At 32.0% G+C, this 10,814-nt stretch overlaps 1 long non-coding RNA gene across 1 annotated transcript; it reads right to left on the reverse strand.

Moving 5' to 3' along the window:
* Positions 1-6,041: 6,041 nt before the first annotated feature.
* Positions 6,042-10,425, reverse strand: LOC121214747 (uncharacterized). The gene is made up of 4 exons (XR_005910483.1): positions 9,911-10,425; positions 7,733-7,797; positions 6,750-7,007; positions 6,042-6,538 (listed from the first exon to the last, which is right to left on the reverse strand). It is a non-coding gene; the product is annotated as an uncharacterized lncRNA (long non-coding RNA).
* Positions 10,426-10,814: the final 389 nt, after the last annotated feature.

Genomic DNA, 10,814 nt, shown 5'->3' on the forward strand with positions numbered 1-10,814 from the left:
GCCACAACAAATTATGGCATATCACATGACACTGCTTTATTCTTCTTGGCACACTCTTCACTGTGTTACCTCATCTCTCAAAGGTGGTGACTCCCTATTAGCATCTACTACCTCTTACAAGTCAAAATTCTGGAGGTAAATCTTTATCTTGACTACCCAAAGATGGTAGTTCTCTCCAACAAAGAAAGAAGGTGCTGGTGGTGAAAACTCCCTGAAGACATGTTAGCAGCTACAACAAGGAAAAAAAGCTGGTTTTGTAACACCCTCTACTAGACCTGATTCACTAAGACCGATTTTCAGGTATTACTTTACAGAAAACTTAACAAATTTTTCAAAATAATTAACTAAACTCATTACTAAAACCATTTCTCATTCTTTTGATTAAAAACTTTGTATTTAAAGAACAAATAGAAGAATGCAAATAACATGTTGTATAAGTATTGCTAAAATTTTATTACAACTCATAAGTTACAAAAGACAACTTTAAGGGTATAGTCTTTCTAAACATCAACCCTTCCTATATGCTCACTGTATGCATAGAATCCCCACTTGCTACTACTCTAGCATATTTTTGGCATCGTCTCCTCAAGTACTTACACAGACGCGACAATACCTGAAACATAAATATAACACTAATAAGTTCAGAGGAACTTAGTGAGTTATGAACACATCTTACCTTTTAAATTTTCTTGATAAGTTCTTCATTTTGAATATTTGGACTTTCCACATATGTCTTTGACGAATACCTTCATAGTGTCAGTTGTATACTATCATACTTATACGTCATTTACCATTTGTACCATATTCTCATTCATTCTACTACTTGACTGACTTCAAGTCTTGATAGTTGGAACTGCCTTGTCTTTCTCTTCAAATAACTTCTAACAATGAACCTCGAACATATAATCATATAAACTATCCTTGGCAGATACTACTTACTGTTCATACTTTTGACGGATATCTAAATTGATGTTACTAAATCGAATTATAATTTAGACCATACCCTAATTCAACTCAAGACATTCTCGTATTACGAACAGATCAGATTCCATCAGAGATCAGAATAAGACATAATTTTATACAAATACAATGAGTATCAAATAACTCAGAATTCTACCTTATCAGCACAGTCACTTAAATTAACGGACTCTTTTCAAATATGCCCATATACAAATCTGATTGATAACCATGGCGGATACCCTCTTCTAACATGCTAAATCATACTTCTTTCAAGAACTTTCTTTACAACTTATTCAATTTAATCACAAAACCTTTCACAATAAAGCTTCAGACAGATCATTTACTTAACGTAGACTTACCAGAGTTTGCCATTAGGGTTAGATGGAGTATGCCACAAAGGCTATATTAGAATACCACTAAAGTTATTTCAGAATTCCACAAAGGCTAACTGTAACACCCTAAAATAGGGCCTAAGATTTTTATGGGTATTTTAGGAATTTTAGCCTTAGAGTGCTTAGAATTTCGTAGCATGGTAAATCAGAATTATATTCGACTATGGTATATTAGCTGTTAAATCAATTTTTGAAAATAAGTTTTAAATTTTTTTCAATTTGGGCCTATGGACTAATTTCTAAAATAGGCAAAACTGGGAGTTTTAAGAGGCAATTAGCCCAAAATTTAAAATTTTAGCCTATTTCTTTCCCCCAATAGCAGATTCACGTTAGTTTCATCCTCTCCCCTCTTTTGTTTCTATCCCTCATTCACCCAACACTAAACCATTCGATTTTGATTCCAAACTATAAGCTTTTGAATTCTCTCAACACCCAAGCCTTAAGCACTCATAGAATCACTTTAAAAACACCCAAAACTCCATAGATTTTATTATCTTCTCCAAATTTGGGTTTTTCATATGTGTCAAAACTCATTTAATCTTCCATCAAAGGTAATGTTTCAAATTCTTATGAGTTTTTCATGGTATCTAGTCGTTAAAATTGATGTATTAGCTAGTGAATCGTAATTTTTTAATAAAAACCAAAAATTTAGACATTAATGGTGGATTTTAGGATTTTGAGTAAAAACATGGTTTCAAAGTGTTTTTCAAATTTTTTTGTCATGATTAGAAGGTTTCTAAACTTACTTTGAAGTTTCGTTAATGATTTCTTACATTTTAATGAATTTTGTGAAAATTGCCAAAAAGATGTCGAAAATTTTTGATACCATGAATTGGGTAGTTTTCAGTGGTTTAAGGGTTGGGGATTAGGCGTAAATGACTAATTAGGTGAATAGAATTCATTTTAGGCAAAAAGGTTAAGTATAGACTGAGTTATGCGCATTCTAAGTTTGTTATGTTAAATTTTGGTTACATGAGAACTTAGAATAGGTTAATGTTTTAGTTGGTTTAAGTGACTCCTTAACTACTATTTGATTCTGAATTTTGTATGGTTATTGTGTGTAAAGCCTCAGATCCATTAGAGCCTTCTACAATTTAAAGAAAGAGCTAGTTTGATTCTTTGACTTCTCGACGAAAGCATAGTGGTTAGTGTTTGGAATCACTTCTCGTAGACACGAGTCATATGTTATTTAGGAATTTAGTAGTAGCCTAAACTCCTACTCTAAATTCTGAGTGTAATTTTTCTTGTATCTATATTTTCTTTGTGGTTTTGTGCTTATATGATTATAAAATTGTGCATTGAGAAGCTCAAATGTGTGATATGTGGATATGGTAACTGTTTTGAAAGGTGAAAATGTATACATAATATATATGTTATATGACAGTGATAGTGATAGTGATAGTGTATTGCAAAAGATGCTAACATGCAGTAATAGTGCACGGATAATCAGTAAGTGCTATGTGTTTGATTTCAGATATTTTGGCTTTGTAATTTTAAAACCATTGGATATAGTTGGTATGTTATAGGATTATGAGTACTTACCTATATGTACAATGATTTTGGGCATTGAGGCACTGGGATATATTGGAGGAATAAGTGAATGTGAGCTAAGCTCCATTCAATGGGACATGTGAGGGGAAATAAGGAGAGTGTTAGCTTTATGTTTCACTTTTGGGACATGTTTGACTCTATGAGTCTATGTTTGGTGTGTTGGAGATTCGTGTATCCAATGAGTGATGATAGAGCTCACTATACATTTCATAACTCAAGTGTCAATCTATCATATTATATGTAGTTGTGTGGAACATGTTTTATCCTTAATGGAGTATGTGTTATATTGCCAATTTATCATTATATGTGATTTGTGAGAACTATGATATATGCTTGATTAAATATGTGTGTTACATGATATATGTTTGCATAAATATGTAAATGCTATGTAGAAGAACCAGTAGATAAGGCATGGTTAGGTACTCTACGACACTAGACATAGGACTATTGTAATTGTACTTATAAATGGTAATCTTGAGGATGCATGATGATATGTTAATGATGTGGTTATTCAAATAATTCGCTGAGCTTGTTAAGCTCACCCACTCCCCTCTTTACCCATAACAGATTAGTTGTGTGCCAGTGTAAGCAGTGTGGTTTCTAAGAAGTGATCCAAGCCAGTTTCGTGTTATTCTATAGGTGTTCTTTAGTTATTTACGTTTTGGGGAAAAGACAATGTGATAGACTTGTTTATGGTCATGTTATTTTCTAGACATTTTGCTTGTTATAGCTTTTGTTTATAAGGTTTAAGAGTTATAATTATGCTTAGGTTTATAAACATTGATGATGACATGGTGTTTCCAGCTCATACACATTTTTGACATTTTCAACTGTTGAATTTAGCCATTGGTTAATTATTTGTCTAATTATTTGATGCATGATGTTTAAAAACTAAATAGGAATGGATTATTACTTTATGTATGCTGCATTTTTCAGGTCTAGAGCAGGGGTATCGATATTCGTGCTGTAAAATCAATACCTCTTTATTTTGAAACGTGTAGGAAGTCAAATTAGAGATTTGGTATAGATGCCTTTGCTCGAGTATCGATACTCGGGGTCAAAATATCGATATTTCATGATAGGTACCAATAATTTTTGAGACTTTGGGATTTTGGTCGAGAAACAGAATGCAAGTTTGGTATCATTTTTCCAAGTGGTATCGATACCACCTAGGGAAAATATCGATACCCAAGTGTCAGTACCGATCCCTACCAACAAGTTTTTGAAATTTTGTTAAATGGACATTACGCATGTTTAAGTATTATTATACAACTATTACATGTATAGTTAGCATGTAACATTGATAACTAACAAATATACTTGATTTAAAACATATACAAATGATAATATGAAAGAAGTTTCTTTTAGAATGAACTTTCACTCATTGTATATGCTATGAGACGGTGGTATGGCATCCAGTATTCGGGCATGCCGACCAGGCCAGATATAAGGTGTTACACTAACAGAATGCCACAAAGGCTAACCGAATGCGTGATAAAGGCCAGATTAGAGTATGCCATAAAGGCTAGTAGAATGCCACCCAAGCATCACATAATTGTGTTGTTTGCGATATGAATTTTCCTAAACTCACATCACTTGAAGTTTGCCCATCATCGCCCTGGGACACACAGAGAACCCCAGTCGATAAATGTGACTTATCCGCTCTTTTCAAAATGTGCCATGGCCATGGACTTTTTTTAGAATTTGCATATCATAATTCGTGTTTACTTTTTCGACGGGCTTCATCATAAACCAACACGGTGACCAATTCACAACTCAACCTCACCACACTCAAATTCACCCACATTTCCCAAATAATTACCAATCATATATTACACATTCAATGTAAACACACATTCAAGTCGACTAACTAATCTTCTTAATCCAAAACATACTTCATTACATGCTTCACACATATCAACATTGTCATATCTCACAGTATACATTCTGAGAACCTACACTTAGTTGCTTATCAAAATCACATACACCTGTACACACAATTTGTTATATTCTAGACTCACAAATACCTATTTCGAACATATATACATATTTTCAATAATTATTAATGTACTCATTCACCAGTTTTGGAACATCATTCACAAGATATTACTCTAAAAGAACTTATAGGATTCAATATTAAAGACTCACTTGAAATTCACTCACAGCAGCTTCCAGATCCAAACTCAGACATCCAGTTCGCACCAACAATAACAACTTCTTAAAGAACATGAATTCACCATTAAACCCATTTACAAACAGATTGCTAACATTTCAATTGTAAAGAATCCCCATGCAAGGTTTCTTATTCATATCTTACTACCCATAGACTTCATAGCATTTTTACTCTTAACATGCAAAGTTATCAGACTTACCAGGAGATAGAACACCTCTATATTTTCCAAGAATTCTTAGCTTCCAGTTTACATATGAAAAGTAACCAGCAATAACATTTAATACTTAAGAAAAAGATAGAATTAAAGAATTACTCTGAAGGAAGAGGAAAACCTTCACACGGACTTTGTCTCACACATGTATATATCTACTTCTGTTTAGTGGAACTTGACAAGTGTCCAGAAATTTCAGAATATGCCCATCATATTGGCCTACAAAATCTAAAGGAAACATAAATAAAGTCTTTTCCATATGCCATATGCCATTTGTCCAATAATTTTAGTTAGTTTATAACCAGATCTAGTTGCTGAGACTTGCTCTTCACATTATTTAAACAAACTAGGCGTAATATACCTTTGGCGGTTACCTATACAAAGCTTAATTTTCCCTTTTTATCGACCTCTTTCTTTTACTGAAAAACACGTCAAAGACTAAATCTTGTTATACTTCCTTGGCCAAATACTCAATTTGCCTAAAACATTAATTTTCCAAAAGTTATAATTTGCTGAACTAACTTTCGGAGTGCACCAAAACAGACATCTTCTCATCTACATGCCTAAAATTCGGGTTATCTAGATTTGAGGTGTGACAGGTTCTTTCTTTCTTCAAAAGAAAATACAAATAAAAAAATGGCCCTCAAAGATGATAGGCTCTTGATACTAATTGTTGGTGATATTTTCAAATAATATTAGAGAACAAGAAGCAAAAACGTGCAACAAATGAGCTTATATCTATTAGTTCTTTTCATTCAACCAGAAAACAATACATTTAAAGTCAAATACATCACCAAATACTCAATTAACCCCACGAAGCTATCTTGAAACTTCAAAAACATTACTTGTACACCAAAATAAATCAACTAACATTCATCACCTAAGCATTAGCGCATCATCTATCTAAGTTATAAACATAACAAAACTAAGTTACAAATAAACTAAACTTGTTTGCCATGCAATTCAATGAAATCTGCATGCACCAAGGCTTCAGCTACATCTTGCCACCTGCAAAGACATCTCGCACTTCACCATTTCGTGGTGTCATCTCGCACTTCACCACTTTGCAATGTCATCTCACAGCTCACCACTTCTTGGTGTCATTTTGCAGTTCATCTCACAGCTTGCCACTTGTGGAGACTTCTCGTAGCTTGCCACTTGTGAAGACTTCTCGCAACTCGTCACTTGTAGAGACATCTTGCAATTTACCATTTGCGGAGACATCTTGCACTTCACCATGTGTTTGTGCTACTGCATGGTTGGCCAACTTGTAACATTTTTTTTAGCAATAAAAGCAAATACTTCTTGAGCATAAGACTTGGATCTAATGGATTCTTAATTTTCTTCTTAGAAAACAAGTGAAAACACTTTAGAAATAGAAGGCAAATAAACCATTAAAAGAATCTGACTTCTAATATGGGCATAAAAATCTTTAAGACCCATTAAAAAGGTCATAACATACTCTTGTTGATGTTCTTCAAGCATATTACGAACAACCCCACAACGACGTTGTAAGCATGAACAAATTTGTTTAGTTAAGTACAATTCATCCCAAATGATCTTTAATTGAGTGCAGAAAGTCGTGATAGACATTTGACCTTGACTGAATCCAACCAACTTCTGCTTCAATTGAAAAATTCATGAATCATTCTTCTGTTGGAATCAATCTTCAATGTAACACCTCTAGCCCATCCAATTACCGAGACTAAGCTACAGAATTCTACAATACAAAATGGATAATTCAAGTTAAAAATCATTATCCACCATCATATAAAGCATTCAGAACTAATTTAACACCTTTCTCAAGCTTAATACGAACTTACATAAGCTCTAAAGTTAACTCGGGACCAAATAAGGACCAAACTGAAAAGTTTTCAAAAGTTCAAAATGACGTCTCAACGAGACTTCCCCTGCATCGTGATGTTGCCAAAATAGTATGTCACATCACAATGTCGGACCATTTGATGTCAGGATGTCACAACTATTGGCTGACATTGCGATGAGAGGAAAACGACGTCGGGACAAGGAATTTGTTTAATGAAAAAAATATGTCATTTGTACTCATTTCAAATTGTCATCCAATTCAACTCAAATGAATCACTTAACACAACCTATGCCAACACAATTCATACCAAACACATGCCATTTAAACACCATTCCAACATATGAACCAATATGTCGGCACCAATTTACGTAAAAAAAACTTTTGTAACATTTCAAGCTATTTAACATTCACTTTCTCAAGTTAATCCATACTCAATATATCCAACATTAAGCACCAAAAAAACATAACACATTATATTCTCTAATATGCATACTTATACTATTAACATTTATACATAAGCTTAATTCAAGTAGAGTTCCAAAAAAACAACATTATAAGATAGTATGACACTCCTAAGTACATGCCACATATAACCGAGCTCAAAATGATCAAAAGGCTACCAAAACAGGAGGTGGATAGTGTGAGCTCCAAACCAATCCGATCTTCACACTCCGCAGTCAACAATCTACAAGTAAGTGAAGTCAATGGTAAGTATAACAAATACTTAGTAAATCCATACGAAATTTAAATCAACTTAGCTAGTATTGTATCAATTAATCAATAGAAACTCAAAGATGCACAACGTGGTGATACTTTGACATCCTTAAGCCTATTTATACAATTTCTCAAAACCATCATCAAGTTAACATATTAATACCATAACGTCAAAGTGCTCAAATCACACACATACACCAAATAGTACTATTCTATTCCAACATATATGATATTACAAACATGTCAACTACGTTCCTTATTAGTCTTTCCAACCATTTCTTTATCAACTTGTCAATATATTTTCCCAAAGAACTATAGTAAATAAATTTAGGATGCTCAGGACTGGATTGCTTACACAAGTTGTAACATATAATTTTGCTTACACTCACACAAGCTATAGGTTGGAATTGTTCATATAAGTTTTATTTGATGCTACTCACACAAGCTATAGAGAATCCACAACATATGTTGGATCTCAATCATCAATAACTAAGTCCTTAACCAGCACTTACTTTGTACCATTTAGGTCTACTCTCACAAGCTGTAGGTCAAGATTGTTGTGCTAACTCTATTCAGTGCTGCTCACACAAGCTTTAGAGAATCTGCAACATATGTCGGATCTCAGCCATCGATAAAGTAATCCCTGACCAGCACCCAATTCCTTTAAAATGGTAATTGGTTGCTATTTGTATCGTAATATTTACTAAATTCTCACGGGCATTGTTTTGTATTCGTGCATTTTTAATCTCTCTAATATCATCATTTATACATATCGTTTTACCATATAAACATTTCATAACCATCCATTGACGCGCATTTATTTAAAAATGTTCTATATTACATACTTCGCAGTTTAATCCATTCGATATTAAAACTTAACATTTCCACTACAACTCAACTAACAAACAAGATATTATAACACTTAAATAAATAAAATCAACATAATAAGTTCCATATGAACTTACCAGGTAAAAATAGCAATCAAGAAGGTATCAGGGACTAATCCGTAATTTTTTTTCGTGATTATCCTCCTATTGGTTTAAATCTCGATCTATATCATAATTCAATCAAATTATCAATTCCAAACATCATTTAACAGCCTATTATAGTTATTTATCAGTTCAATTTCTTCTATCAAATACTCTCTCAAGTTTTACATTTTATTCAATTTAGTCACTAAAATTGAATTTATCATCATTTTCAAATTTAAGCTTCGATTTTGAAATCGATCTCAACTACATCCTCATATAGCCCTATATTAAAAATAATTACATTTCATGCTAATTTTGAAATAATCATATTTTAGCCCCTATGTACAAAACTAACAAATTTCACTTTACAAGTTAGTCGTTTTTCATATCTAAGCTTAAAATCTAACAATTTAGTACCAAAAGCTTCAAGATTCAACAATGGAAACTTTTGAAATTTTTAATAGTTTTACAAATTAATCCCCGAGTTAGTTAAATCAAGCTCCCGAGATTACAAAAACATAAAAATTACGAGAAAAGGACTTAGAAACATACCAATTTTGGGAGGGTTGAACGGTTTGAAGCTCAACAATGACTTTGTAGGTTTTGTCTTGGTGTTTTCGTGGAGAAGAAAAGATAAAGATGTTTACCTTTTCTTTATTTCTTAATTGTTTTTTTTATGTTTTATACATTTTCATTATAATTAAAATTTAAAATTAATTTACTTATAACTTCAGGCCACCACAAATTTATACGGGTCTAGTTTCTATTTCAAGTCTTGATTTAATGGCTAATTCACTACATAGAAAATAAAAATCTATAATGATTAACTTTTACCATTTTTATGATGTAGTCTTTATACCTTAATTAATCACTAATTCAGAAAATTTTCATATCCAAAATTTAATTCATCTATTAATAACTCTGTAAATATTTAATAAATATATTTGTGAGCTCAATTTACGAAAACAAGGTCTTGATGCCTCATTTTTCGATATCAATGACTTTATGGTCAAAACACTTGTACCCAAACTAACTATCCAGTTAACAAATTCATTAGATCCAATTTAATATAATATTATAATTTATTTGTAAATATTAATTAATAATACTTACAGATTCGATCATCAAAGAACAAGATTTTGAAACCTCTGAAAAACAGGCTGTTACATTCAAGATCCTTCCAAATCTCTGTTGTAGAAGTATGGTACAATAAACTAGCAGCGATATCCTTTGAAATAGCATTGATAATCCATAAAGTGACAAGATTGTTCGTTCGTGTCCAAGCATTGAGACAATCAACTAAAGAAGATTCCAGTCAAACAACAGATCTATCAACAAAACCCAATTTGTTCTTGGTTGATAACGCCATAATCATAGAATGATGCCAAGTGTTGTAATTGTCAAACAATAATGTTTGAGAAACCAAATGCAACCTTAGGTTATCAGAACCTTAGGTAATAAAGATTATTACCATTGTCAAATTGATCAGTCATAGAAACCATGTTGAAACTCAATAAATCAAAAATAAAATAAAATGTTTGGTTGGTTGGTGAGAAAATGCCAAGAAAATGAAATAGGAAAACAAAAAAATAATGAAAAAAATCAAGAGAAGGCCTCTAATACCATATTGGAAGAAAGAATTTGTTGGAAAAATATTCATTAATGAATGAAGTTTACAAGAATGAATATATAACCAACTATGGCTAGCTAACTAACATTCTAACTGAAATTGTAACAAATTAACCAACTATGACTATAATTAATTACGTAATACAATATGTAAAACACAAGATGAACACACAATATGTACAAAATCACATTAACAACGATAATTTTTAATCTATATTCAATAAATACAATATTATACAAACAACCAGTCCTAATTTCTTCAAGAATTTGTATTGATATTCTGTAAAAAAAATATAAATCAATTAAGATATTAGTAATCTTATACAAAATCATTATCCCAAAATTATTCCATCAAAAAAAACTTAATCTTGCATAAAAATTCTAATTT

This window comes from Gossypium hirsutum, chromosome D02 (genome assembly GCF_007990345.1).
Source record: "Gossypium hirsutum isolate 1008001.06 chromosome D02, Gossypium_hirsutum_v2.1, whole genome shotgun sequence".
In the NCBI taxonomy this organism is placed as follows: Eukaryota; Viridiplantae; Streptophyta; class Magnoliopsida; order Malvales; family Malvaceae; genus Gossypium; species Gossypium hirsutum.